The sequence below is a fragment of the Phacochoerus africanus genome, chromosome 4, assembly GCF_016906955.1.
Source record: "Phacochoerus africanus isolate WHEZ1 chromosome 4, ROS_Pafr_v1, whole genome shotgun sequence".
Lineage (NCBI taxonomy): Eukaryota > Metazoa > Chordata > Mammalia > Artiodactyla > Suidae > Phacochoerus > Phacochoerus africanus.
In genome coordinates this window covers 63,191,462-63,203,529 of record NC_062547.1, presented here as the reverse complement: position 1 = coordinate 63,203,529, position 12,068 = coordinate 63,191,462, and the positions used below count along the sequence as shown (strand labels likewise).

Genomic DNA, 12,068 nt, shown 5'->3' with positions numbered 1-12,068 from the left:
CCGTGGGTGCGGCCCTAAAAAAAGACAAAAAGACACACAAAAAAAATGTAAGCCAGGCCTTATCCTCTGCTCAGAACCCTCTGTGGCTCCCACCTTTCTCAGAGTAGAAACCTAAGTTCTTCCAGCACCCCATCAGGACTTGCAAGATCTGGGCTTTTAAGACCCCAACCCTCTTCTTCTCCAACTCTCCCCCTCACCCATCCTGCCTCATTGGTCTCTTGGCTGTTCCTTAAGGCACAGGCAAGCCTCAGGATCTTTGCACAGACTGCATTGTTTCTGGATGGCTCTTCTGCAGATATCTTCCTCCCTCCTTTCTAGTCTCTGTTTAAATGTTCCTCCTCAGAGAAGTCTTTCTCGTTTCCTTACCTCACTAGATTTGTCCTCCATAGGAATAGAATAAAATAAATAGAGTAGAATAGAATAAATAGAATATCCTCTTAAATTATGTATTTCTAATCACATGCATTATATATAATGTTCAGAGATCAGGATTGTGCTCTGTTTCGTCCGCTGTAGAACAGCATTGGTATTCTCTTGGAACTTGTTTGTTTGAATGAACATGTGCTCTCTGCCAGCTGGGTCTGGGGAAAAGTCAGGGAATGAAAAAGACCCTGCCTCTCTGCATGGAACTCACAGCCCTGTCCAGGGGGAGATAGTTGCTAAACAAATCATTCTGAGAGTACTTTTGCTGTGACTGAGGATGCACAGGGGCTGTGGCTGCCTTGACTAGGGTCTAGAACTGAGATCAGAAGCTGGAGAAGCCGTCAGAGAAAATGGCTGTTGAGCTGAGTCCTGAAGGATAAGTAGGAGTTGACTGCGCAGGTGAGAGGGAACAGAATTCTAGGCAGAAGGATCAGCATGTGCAAAGGCTTTGAGATGGGAGAGATGGCCTTGGTGGCCTTGGAAAAAACAGTCTCAGGTGGCTGGTGTGTGGATTGTGAGCGGAGAATGGTGAGTGATAAGCTAGAAAGGGCGGTTTTCTCCCCCATCCACCCCACACTCCTGAACTGTTCTTATTTTTGCTTCAAATCTCTACAGGGCTCTATCCTTCTGCCCCTTAATTTGTGTCCTGAGAGGCTGACTTGAATGGATCACTCAATAGACTCTTTTGCCTTTTGGATTGCAGTTAGGTTCAATCAATGGGGAGCCAAAGCAGGCACAGGAGGGAGGTAGAAGAGTGAGGTCGGGGTATTAATACCTCATCTCCTTTCCTGTGTGGTCCCTACAGGCTGGTTGTGTTTGTTGTCCAAAGATGCACAGGTTCTGCCAGACAGTCCTGTCTACATAGTCTTATATGGTCCAAGTTCCAGTAACCACTTATCCCCCGGTCTCAGGCCCCAGGTCCCAGGGGTGTTAATGGTTCCTAGCTGTCACTAGTTCTTGGGGTGCTGCACTATCCCTTTGAAAATAGTGCTTTTATTAATTTTTTTTCAAATTATCTCATTTGAGTGGCCTGTTTCCTGCCAGAACTATATCTTGCTCTCTTTTTTTTTTTTTTTTTAATTTGAGGTTAGGAGTTCCCCTGTGGTTCAGTGGGTTAAGGATCTGGTGTCCTCACTGCTGTGGTGTGGATTTGATCCATGGCCTGGGAACTTACATATGCCACAGATGCAGCCCCCCCCCAAAAAAAATTTGAGGTTAAATTTACATAACATAAAGTTAACCATTTTAAAGTGTACAATTTGATTTCCCCTTGTGGCACAGCTGAAATGAATCTGACTAATACCCATGAGGATGAGGGTTTGTCCCCTGGCCTTGTTCAGTGGGTTGGGGACCTGGCATCACTGTGAGCTGTGGTGTAGGTCACAGACGTGGCTCAGATCCCAAGTTGCTATGGCTGTGGCGTAGGCTGGCAGCTGTAGCTCTGATTTGACCAGCATATGGGAACTTCCATATGCTGTGGATGTAGCCCTAGAAAGCATAAAGAAAGAAACAAAGTGTAAAATTCAGTGGCATTTAGTATATTCGTAAATGCTGTGCAACCAACTGATTCAATCTAGTTTCAAAATTTTTTCATCACCTCAAAAGGAAATCTCATATCCATTCCCCCTGGGTACAGGCTTCACTCCTTATTGCTCTTCCCCCTGGCACCTGGTAATCACTGATCTGCTTTCTGTCTCTACGGATTTACCTATTCTGGACATTTCATGTAAATGGGATCATGCAATGTGAGACCTTTATGTATCTGGCTTCTTTCACCTTACATAATGGATACAGGGATCATCACATTATAGACGAATCAGTGCTTCATTCTTTATAGCTGAGTGATATTCCAATGTATGAACATACCCCATTTGTTTATCCATTCATCCATTGATGGACACTTGGGCTGTTTCCACCTTCTGGCTACTGTGAATAATGCTGCTATGAACATGTGACTTCACGTATCTGTTTGGGTCCCTGTTTTCAGTTATTTTGAGTATATTTTTAGGAGTGGAGCTTGGGAAGCATATATGGTTCCTCAAAAAAGGGGCCACCAAAATGTTTTTCCATGGTTTTCCCACCAGTAATGTACAAAGAGATTTCTCTTTTCATCTCTGCCACTTAAAATTTGCTGTGAGCTTCTGGAGCTCCAGTAAAATCCTTGCCCTGCAACCATGCCACTTTCTACCTTTACCCATTTCCAGATATCTTCCTGGAACTAGCTGTCTAGTCTGGCCACCCTGTCCACTTCCTCCCCTCCCACTCTGACCTCAGTCTATTGAGCTAGGCTGAGGACTCTGGTGACCTGGTAATCACAAAACCCTATCGCTTGCTAGGGCCTGGGCTCCATGACCTCTGGCACAGGTGATGGTACTTATTCCCACACTTCCTCAACCTCCCAAATGTGACTCATCTCCTCCTCCAGCTCCATGCCTCTGCTTATCCTGTTTCTTTTTATTATTATTACTCAAATGAATTTATCACATCTCTAGTTGTATAATGATCATAGTAATCCAATTTCCCAGGATGCTCATCTTGTTTCTAAATGCAGCCGTGATCAACACTGCTACCTCCCCGTCCTCTTCTCTGTCCAACTCCTGGAGTGATGTCATTGACCTGCTCCCCTGGCATCCACTGTCTTCCCAATACAGGTGACTTTCAGACACATTTTCTTCTGATGGCTCTAGCTGCCTCCTGGGTGTTCCCCTAAATGTCCCACAGATCTTTTAGACTCATCATAACCCAGGGTTTCTCAAACTTGGCACTGTTGACATTTGTGGCTGGATCATTCTCTGTGGTAGGGGCCATCCTGTGCTCTGTAGGATGATGAGCAGCATCTCTGGCTTCCACTCACAGGATACCTGTAGCACCTGCCCCTACACAGTGTGACAACCAAAAGTATCTTCAGACATTGCCAAATGTCCCCTGGCGGGACAATCTGCCCCAGCTGAGAATGGCTGGGATAGCCCAAATCAAACCACAAACTTGAAGTGCTGATGTTTGTCCAGTCCATGCTCTCTGCAAAGCTGGGGGTTGAGCACTCTGCAAACACCATCTCACCAGCTAGTCACCAATGTGGACATCCTCCACATCCCTTAAAAAAAAAAAAAAAAAAAAAAAGCTTCCATGTGCTTTAATTTTTTTTTTTTTTTGGTCTTTTTAGGGCATATAGAAGTTCCCAGGCTAGGAGCCAAATTGGAGCTGTAGCTGCTGGCCTACACCACAGCCATAGCAATGCTGGATCTGAGCCTCTGCTGTGACCTATACCACAGCTCATGGCAATGCTGGATTCTTAACCCACTGAGCGAGGCCAGGGGTCGAACCTGAGTCCTCATGGATATGAGTTGGGTTCATTTCCACTGAGCCACAATGAGAACTCCTCCTATGTGCTTTAAAACAAACCAGTCAACAGGGAGCTTCTCCCCTGCTCAAGTACCATTTGTGGCACCCCATTGCTCACCAGATCAACCTGCAGCCACTTGGACTGGACTTCAAGCCCTGCACCTCTCGAGCCTCCTTGTCTCTCACACCCCAAGGCCAGGGAAAGCCACTGCCAAGCTACACCCACCAGTTTTTCTGTGGGTTCCACCCCCTTTCCTGCACCTGTTGAAATCCAACCTCTCCCTGAAGTCCTGGCTCAGATGTCACATCCCTCACGTCGCCTTCCCTGGCCTCCCTTCTGCCTCCTCCAAGCAACAAGCTTCAATTATTTGTGTTGCCTCTTCTTCACCTGAAAACACCGCCCCCTCTCACCCTCGCTACCTAGTGAGAACTTCATGAAAATGAAAAAGGATAAAGAAAACATCCAAGTTTACCACCTGCTGGGGCAAGTGTGTGTATGTGTGTGTGTGTGTGTGTGTGTGTGTTTGTGTGTGTGTGTGTCTTATATTTGTTTTAGAATTCCTTCCTTCAAGTTTTGAGCCCTCTGCTTCTGGTTTTCTGGAATTCGAGTTTGGGAAAGAACAAGGCCCTAGTTTTTCCAAAGCCCAAGTTTTGAGATCTTCAGCCTCCTTTTCTGTCTGTCTTAATCTGGACAGATGGTTTTTGATTGTGAAACATCAGCCATTTGTAATCATGTCACGATTTTTTGCCCCGTCCATGTATTACCTTTCTATTACTTAATTAATTGTCCTCTCTCAGTGTTCTTCCTGTTAAGGCCTTATTTATTTTGAACAAAATTTATATTATTATATCCACGAGACTGTGGATTTGATATCCAGGCCAAATATATTTTTTTCTTCTGCACAAATCTCTCATTTAATATAAACATATAAAATAGAAAATGTTCCTTTATGTGCCATCTAAAATTACTGGGCTCGATAGCTAAGGATAATTGTATCAGACTTCGGGAATCAGCCAGAGCATTTTCTATAAGGTTCAGACTTGTAAAAATTCATTTATTCATTCATTCAAAATTTATTCTTTCTGTCTAGTTTTATTTAGGTACAATTAACAAATGAAAATTATGTATATTCAAGATATACAGTGTGATTCAACATTTATTCCTGTTACTCAGGCTTCAGCCGGGTACCTGATACCCAGCCTCACATAGTAGATCCCTTCTCTCCCATGGCAAAACCTTGTTATATCTCCTTGCTGGTGGAAATTTCTGTATGTTTCCCCTCTTTTTTTTTTTTCTTTTTCTTTTTTTCTTTTTAGGGCTGCACCCACAGCATATGGAGGTTCCCAGGCTAGGGGTCTAATTGGAGCTACAGCAGTGCCAGATCCGAGCCGCGTTTTCAACCTACACCGCAGCTCATGGCAACGCTGGATCCTTAACCCACTGAGCGAGGCCAGGGATTGAACCCGCAACCTCATGGTTTCTAGTGAGATTCGCCTCCCCTGTGCCATGACGGGAACTCCAATTTCTGTATGTTTACCCTCTTGAATCTCAGTTCCATGAGGTCAGGGATCTGGTCTGTTTTTATCCTCTGCCATGTTCCGGGGGTGCGCCACTGTTGCACTGAATAATTCTGAGCCAATTCCTGCCCAGCCCAGCTCTAGCCAATCCTGGGGTGGTGGGGGTGTGGAGCACTCTCAAGGAGATCACAGTCTCAGGGAGAGACAGAGCCAGGCTAAAGCAAGACTTGCCTGAGTGGGCGTTGTCCATGGACTGGGTTGGAAAGTCACTGCTGTCTCTGAATGAGGACACAGAGTTAGCAATCAGGATTTGCTGATGAGGGAGAAGGCGGTACTGTGTACTGACACACAAAAGCACTCCTTACACCTTGAAGCAGGGTTTCTCACCTTTGGCCGTGTTGACTTTCTCTGTTGTGAGGGGTTCTCCTGAGTGTGCATTGCAGGGTGTTTAGCAGCATCCCTGGCCTCTATCCACCACACACCAGTAGCACCCCAACGGCCAGATGTGATGGTAAAACATATCTCCAGACATTGCCAGATGTCTCCTGGGGTTGTGGGGAGAATCATGCTGGGTGAGAACAGCTGCCTTAAAGCATTCTAACAACCTCCTGAGGTGGGCACATGGTGAGTGATGGAGCCACTTGAATCCTCTGCCTCCAGGATCCACTCTGACCACTGTTCTACCTGGCTTTGCATTTGACTTTGGCCCCAGCTCTGTCCTCTGAGAGTCCAGCACTACTCTGGGCCTGTTCCATTTCTTGGCCTTTCCACGAGGCAAACCGGACCTCCTGCTTGGTTGGTCCCCTGAGCCAGATTTGGCTCACCTACCAGGCACTAAATCTGTAACTTCATCAAGAATTCCTTTAAAAAAATTTATTTTTGATAAATCAAAAGGCTTTGAAATGGTCATCCTTGGGGGAAATATCTGAACTTCCTTGTCATTTCTTCAGCTTCTTTATAGTTCACTGTAGTTTTAACCCTGGAACTCCTTGAGAGGGAGGGCATTATCTTCTTATAGCTTCAGGCTTCTCAGGGACTGACCTGGCCCCTGCCTGAACCCAGACAGTCACATTTCACCTGGAGCCTGCAGTCTGTGCCTCAGTTTCCCCAGATGGACATGCAGTAGTAGCTTGGGCCTTTGCTCTCTTTACTCTCCTGTGACCACCTCTCAACTTTGACAGATATTTTTGGGTATATGGTATGAGCAAGGTAGTTTGCTTGGCTCTGGGGAGACAGTGGGGAACTGTGGAGTTGGAGGCCAGCTATGAGTCCTCCCATCTGTCTGCCCACTTGCCCATAACAGCCCTCCACCCACCGACCAGGTAATGGTATCTCTCTAGGGGTGGGACTGACTCTGGGCACATCTGGTACAGATGGGCTGACCAAGGACAACATCCTGGTTGGAGGGGTTAAGGTAGCTGGCAGGGCGTGGGTGGAGTGGGAGGATCAAAAACAGGGTCTGTGCTGCTTGTTGAGGCTGGAGGTTTTCCTAGAGGGAGGGGCTGGTTGCAGAGCCCCAGGCAGATGGGTTGAACCCAGGATCCAGAAGGGGCAAAAGGGCTGGCTCCCAAGGGCTGATAAAGTATGGAGATCTCTTGGAGTCCCAGAGATGCCTCCCGGGGGCTTGTGGGTTACCAGGGTTGCTGGCTTAGAGACCTGTGGGAGCAGGTCTTGAACTGGGGCTGGTGTGGAAGGAGGTTACTAGAGACTGATCCAGAGGGGATCTGGGCACTAAAGGGAGCCAGAGCGGCAGGAAAACTGATGGTTTGGGATCTCTCTGGGTGTCTTAAATCTTTGTCTTTTCGCCTCTGTCTCTGCGTCTTTCTCTCTGTCACTCTCTCCAGGTCAGCCTCTGTGTCTTTCCCTTTCTTTCTCCATGCCTACTTGTCTCTGTGTCTCGCTTTCTTCGTCTCTGGGGCCTGCGCCTCGATCCCCGCCCAGAGGCTGGCGAGACCGGGGCGTGCCAGGGGCGGGTCTCTCGCTGAGGCGGGAGCGGGGCAGGGTTAAAGGGCCGGGCCGCCAGACGGCGCGGTCAGAGCCGAGGTTGCGGCTCCAGCGGATCTGGATCAAGGGCCGGAGGCCGAGACCCGCAGGGTGAGTGCGTGCGCGGGGAGGGGCGAGGGCTGTAACCTGAGCGCGGCCGCAGGTCCGCTGGGTAACCCAACGCGCACGGGCTCCTGTGCCGGTAGCGCGGCTGCGAGAGTCTGCGCGCAGTGGCGGACAGGTATACAGCCGGCCTGGGAATCTCCAGGACCCAGGACCAGACTGCCTGTGTGTGGGGGGACTCTGGGGTGTGTGTGTGTGTGTGTGTGTGTGTGTCCCCGATTGTCGCTGCATTTGTGGGCGGTTTCTTCTGTGTGTGTCACGGACTCCTGGATGTGTCCTTCTTTCCGTGTGTCCATGGTGGGAAGGGCTTCAAGAAGACACCCCTCCTCATCAAGGCATCTTAGACGGATCCGAGCCCAGCCCCATGACACCTCCTTAAGGCGGACTGAATGGGTCACTGGGATTTCACCACTCCACATTGTCTTAAGGGAAGGCTGTGGGATCCTCCTTACTGATGAACTGGCTTGTGGTCCCGTCACTTTCACAGTCCCTGCACATCTCAGCACAGAGCCTCCGAGTGCCCCTCTATGGAAAAACGTTGCCCACCTGGGTCCCCGCAGTTGGCTGTGAGGGTTGGTGAGGTCCTGAGGTTGGTCCCAGCTCATGTCTGTTGGATGTTGGAGAAATAATGCTTCCTGAAATCCCAGGGGTCTCTCCCTTGACAACTTCTTGACCAGGGGATGGCTAGCCAGCCCAGACCATGCAAGGCAACTGACGCCCACCAGCTGATGAGTCTCAGGCTGGAGGTGGGAAGGAGACAGTGGGGGAGCTGGGATTTGAATAAAGCAGCCCTGGCTGACCCCCAAATCCTGGGCACTTTCCGATGGCTCCAGCCTATCTGTATAGCCCAGCTTGGGTTTCTGCACGGTAACATTAGCTCTGGGCTAGTGTCTGGTTGTTACCTGGGTTGGTATCTGCAAAGGGGCTTGGATGACTCTGGAGGCATTCAGAGAATGGGCCCCATCTCTCCTCTCTGGCAAGACTTGGGCCCAATTCTCCAAATCCTCAATGACTGGGTAGCAATAAGGAATGTGATCACAGCACCAACAGCCATGAGAGGTACTTTTGGTCAAGGACTTAACTGTCCTTGATCAAGGACTGAGATGAGCACATTAAAAAATGTTGTGTCATCATCTCAGCCCTGAGAAAATCCTGTCTTATGGATGAGGAAATTGAGGCTCTGAGAGGTTAACACTCACCTGAGGTCACACAGCTAAAAGGCAGTGTTTTGTGGAATCCTTTTTTGTCCTTTTTTTTTTTTTTTTTGTCTTTTTGCCATTTCTTGGGCCGTTCCCACGGCATATGGAGGTTTCCAGGCTAGGGGCCTAATCGGAGCTGTAGCTGCCAGCCTATGCCAGAGCCACAGCAACGTGGGATCCGAGCCACATCTGCGACCTACACCACAGCTCATGGCAACGCCGGATTATTAACCCACTGAGCAAGGGCAGGGATCGAACCCGCAACCTCATGGTTCCTACTAGGATTCGTCAACCACTGTGCCACGATGGGAACTCCTGTTTTGTGGAATCATTTTTGAGGCTCACATCCAAGCATGGCCACACTTGATAGGGATGGTGGGCAGAGACAATTACAGCCCTGGAAGGATTTAGATGACTGGTAGCTTTTAAACTTCTTTTTTTTTTTTCATGCCAGGGCTGAAGAAGCTGCAGGCAAATGCCTGCGATATGCCCAAAGCCATAGCGAGACTTCACATTCCTCATCCTGGTCTGCCAACTTGGCCCTGCCCTCAGAACTGCTCCCGAAGCTTTTTCTCAAAACCCCATAGGCTCCTTCCTGGCTCGCACCTTCTGGGATCTGGCACTTTGGAATTGTATGAGTCTTGGGTGGGGCAGTCCTTTGGCATAGAGGGGTCATGGAAGTACCATGAGCCAGGATAGAGGGCAGGCTGCCTTGACCACAGGTTACTAGAGGGGGTGGAGAGCAGGGCTGTGATGTAGGGCAGTGGGGCCAGTGCTGGATGCTTGGCTGTTAGGCTGCCATGGGAGGTGGGTCTTGCAGTTCAAGAAGAGGCAGATCTATGGTTTCTAGTGGGCCAGTGTCCACGTTACTGCACACCTTGTATGACAAGTCCTCAACTGGAGGCTGGGTTAACCTGACAAACCAGCACTCCGTGGGTGTGGGCCAGCCTCAGAGCCAGTCACTGGCACCTCTATCTTCAGATAATGCCCGCCCCAGCAGGAAGGGCGGGGCCACCTGTGCTAGGGTGGGGCTGCTGGGGGCCTTGCCTGGTGTCTGGGATGAGATTGGGAACTGGTGCAGAGAGGAACGGGTGGGGTGGGGTGTGCCAGCCTCCTACAGAATCCTGACAGTCTTATCTTTGAATTTCTCTCACTTCTATAAAATAGTAATATAAATAGGAATAATGGGACTTCCCTGATGGCACAGGTTAAGGATCCAGCACTGTCACTGCTGTTGCTCAGGTTGCTGCTGTGGTGAGGGTTTGATCCCAGGCCCTGGAACTTCTGAATGCTGTGGGTGGGGCCAAAAAAAAAAAAAAAGAAAAGAAAAAGAAGGAAAATAGGAATAACAGCTGAAAATTTGCATGCTATGTGCCAAGCCTCACCTCGCTAAAGTATCCCAAACAACTTTGAGATGTAGGTCCCGTTATTGTTAACCCATTTCACAGGCTGGAAAATGGAAGCTAATGGTGGGAACTGGAATCTAGGCTGCTTACTTGATGAAGAGCAGAGCTGTGATTTGAATTTAAAATGCATTTTAAAGGATAGTGCAATCTCCAAACAACTTTTCATTTTATTTCTCTCTCTCTCTTTTTTTTTTTGTCTTTTTGTGTTTTCTAGGGCTACTCCCGCGGCATACGGAGGTTCCCAGGCTAGGGGTCCAATTGGAGCTGTGGCCACTGGCCTATGTCAGAACCACAGCAACTCGGGATCCGAGCTGCATCTGCAACCTACACCACGGCTCATAGCAATGCCACATCCTTAACCCACTGAGCAAGGCCAGGGATCCAACCTGCAACCTCATGGTTCCTAGTCGGATTCGTTAACCACTGTGCCACAACGGGAACTCCTTTTTCATTTTATTTCTAAAGATTTAAGTCAAAGCATAATATACATACAGGAAGGTGCACATTCTAGAACTGGTGTTTTTGCATATGTCAACAGCACCCAGATCATGAAAGGGAATAACAGATGCATCCCCAAACCTGCTCCTCCCCACAAATAGAAGTATCTGCAACCGACACCGAAGTTTGCTGCAAGGCTGGGTCCTTAACCCACTGAGCGAGGCCAAGGATCAAACGTGCATCCTCATGGATACTAGTCAGGTTTTTTTCTTTTTTGGCAGCTCTGCGGCATATGGAGTTGGGCCAGGGATCAGATCTGAGCCACAGTTTCAACCTGTGCAGCAGCTGCAGCAACACAGATCCTTAATTCACTGTGCTGTGCTGGGGATTGAACTTGCCATCCTAGTGCTGCAGAGACCCTACAGATCCTGTTGCGCCACAGCAGGAACTCCCCACTTCACCTTCTTCATGATATACAGTCTTTGGATGGTATCCTAGCATGTCTCTTGGTGGTTACCTCCCCTAAGATAGGTCTGTCCTGCCGTCCTTACACCCCCATGCCCAGAGTCACACATAGCAGGGGCTCAGGCATGATTTTCCAGCTGAATGCTGAAGAAATTCCTTAGTGGAAGGCCTGGCCAGTGGAAAGAGGAAGATCATGGTTCTTAGTAGTCACTGCAGCTGGCTTCCTCAGTATTGCTGGGGAGAATTGTTACCCACTATTAAATTGATAGAGAAGTAAATACCCATGGCTACTTCTTGTGGAGTTTGTTACCTGGAGCTGTCTGTGGGAGAGGCAGCCCCAATTGCACAGCAGTGGCCCTAGTTCAGAGCATCAGCCTGGACTCATGACTTGGAGATCTCTGAGCTTCATTTTGGAAGGCTGCTTGCTCCCCACCCTCATAGCTACCCCTACCTGGGCCTTCCAGCAGGTGTATTACCTCCACCAGGCTGTCTGTATTTAATTTAATTTAACTTACTTTAATTTAACATTTTATTTTATTTATTTTATTTTTTGTCTTTTTAGGGCCACACCCATGACATATGGAACTTCCCAGGCTAGGGATGGAATCAGAGCTACAGCTTCTGGCCTACACCACAGCCACTGCAAGGCCAGATCTAAACCGCGTCTGTGACCTACACCACAGCTCACGGCAATGACGGACTTTTAACCCACTGAGGGAGGCCAGGGATCAAACCTGAGTCCTCATGGATACTAATCTGGTTCATTACAGTTGAGTCACAACAGGAACTATGCTGTCTGTATTTTTAAAAAGATTTTTAATTGTTGTAAAATACACATAACATAACAATTACCATCTTAACCATTTTAAGTGTATAGTTCAGTGTTATTAAGTAATTCACATTGTTGTGCAACCATCACCACCATCTCCTGAATTTTTCATCTTCCCCACCTAAAATCCTCTACCTATTAAACATTAACTCCCCATTCTCTTCTCCCCCAGGGCCTGGTGACTACCATCCTACTTTCTATGTCTATGAATTTGACCACTCCAGGGACCTCATATAAGTGGAATCATATAGTATTTGCCCTTTTGTGTCTGGATTATTTCATTCAGCCTAAATGTCCTCCAGGTTCATCCATGAAACATGTGTTACAATGTCCTTCTTTTTG

General features: G+C 48.2%; 1 protein-coding gene across 1 annotated transcript in view; it reads left to right on the top strand.

Moving 5' to 3' along the window:
* The first annotated feature begins 7,306 nt into the window (after positions 1-7,306).
* LOC125125549 (ultra-long-chain fatty acid omega-hydroxylase) overlaps positions 7,307-12,068 on the top strand; it is a 31,569-nt gene continuing 26,807 nt past the window's right edge. The window contains exon 1 of the mRNA XM_047776729.1: positions 7,307-7,377. The gene's annotated coding sequence lies outside the window, so the exon portion shown is untranslated. The remainder of the gene's footprint in view (positions 7,378-12,068) is intronic.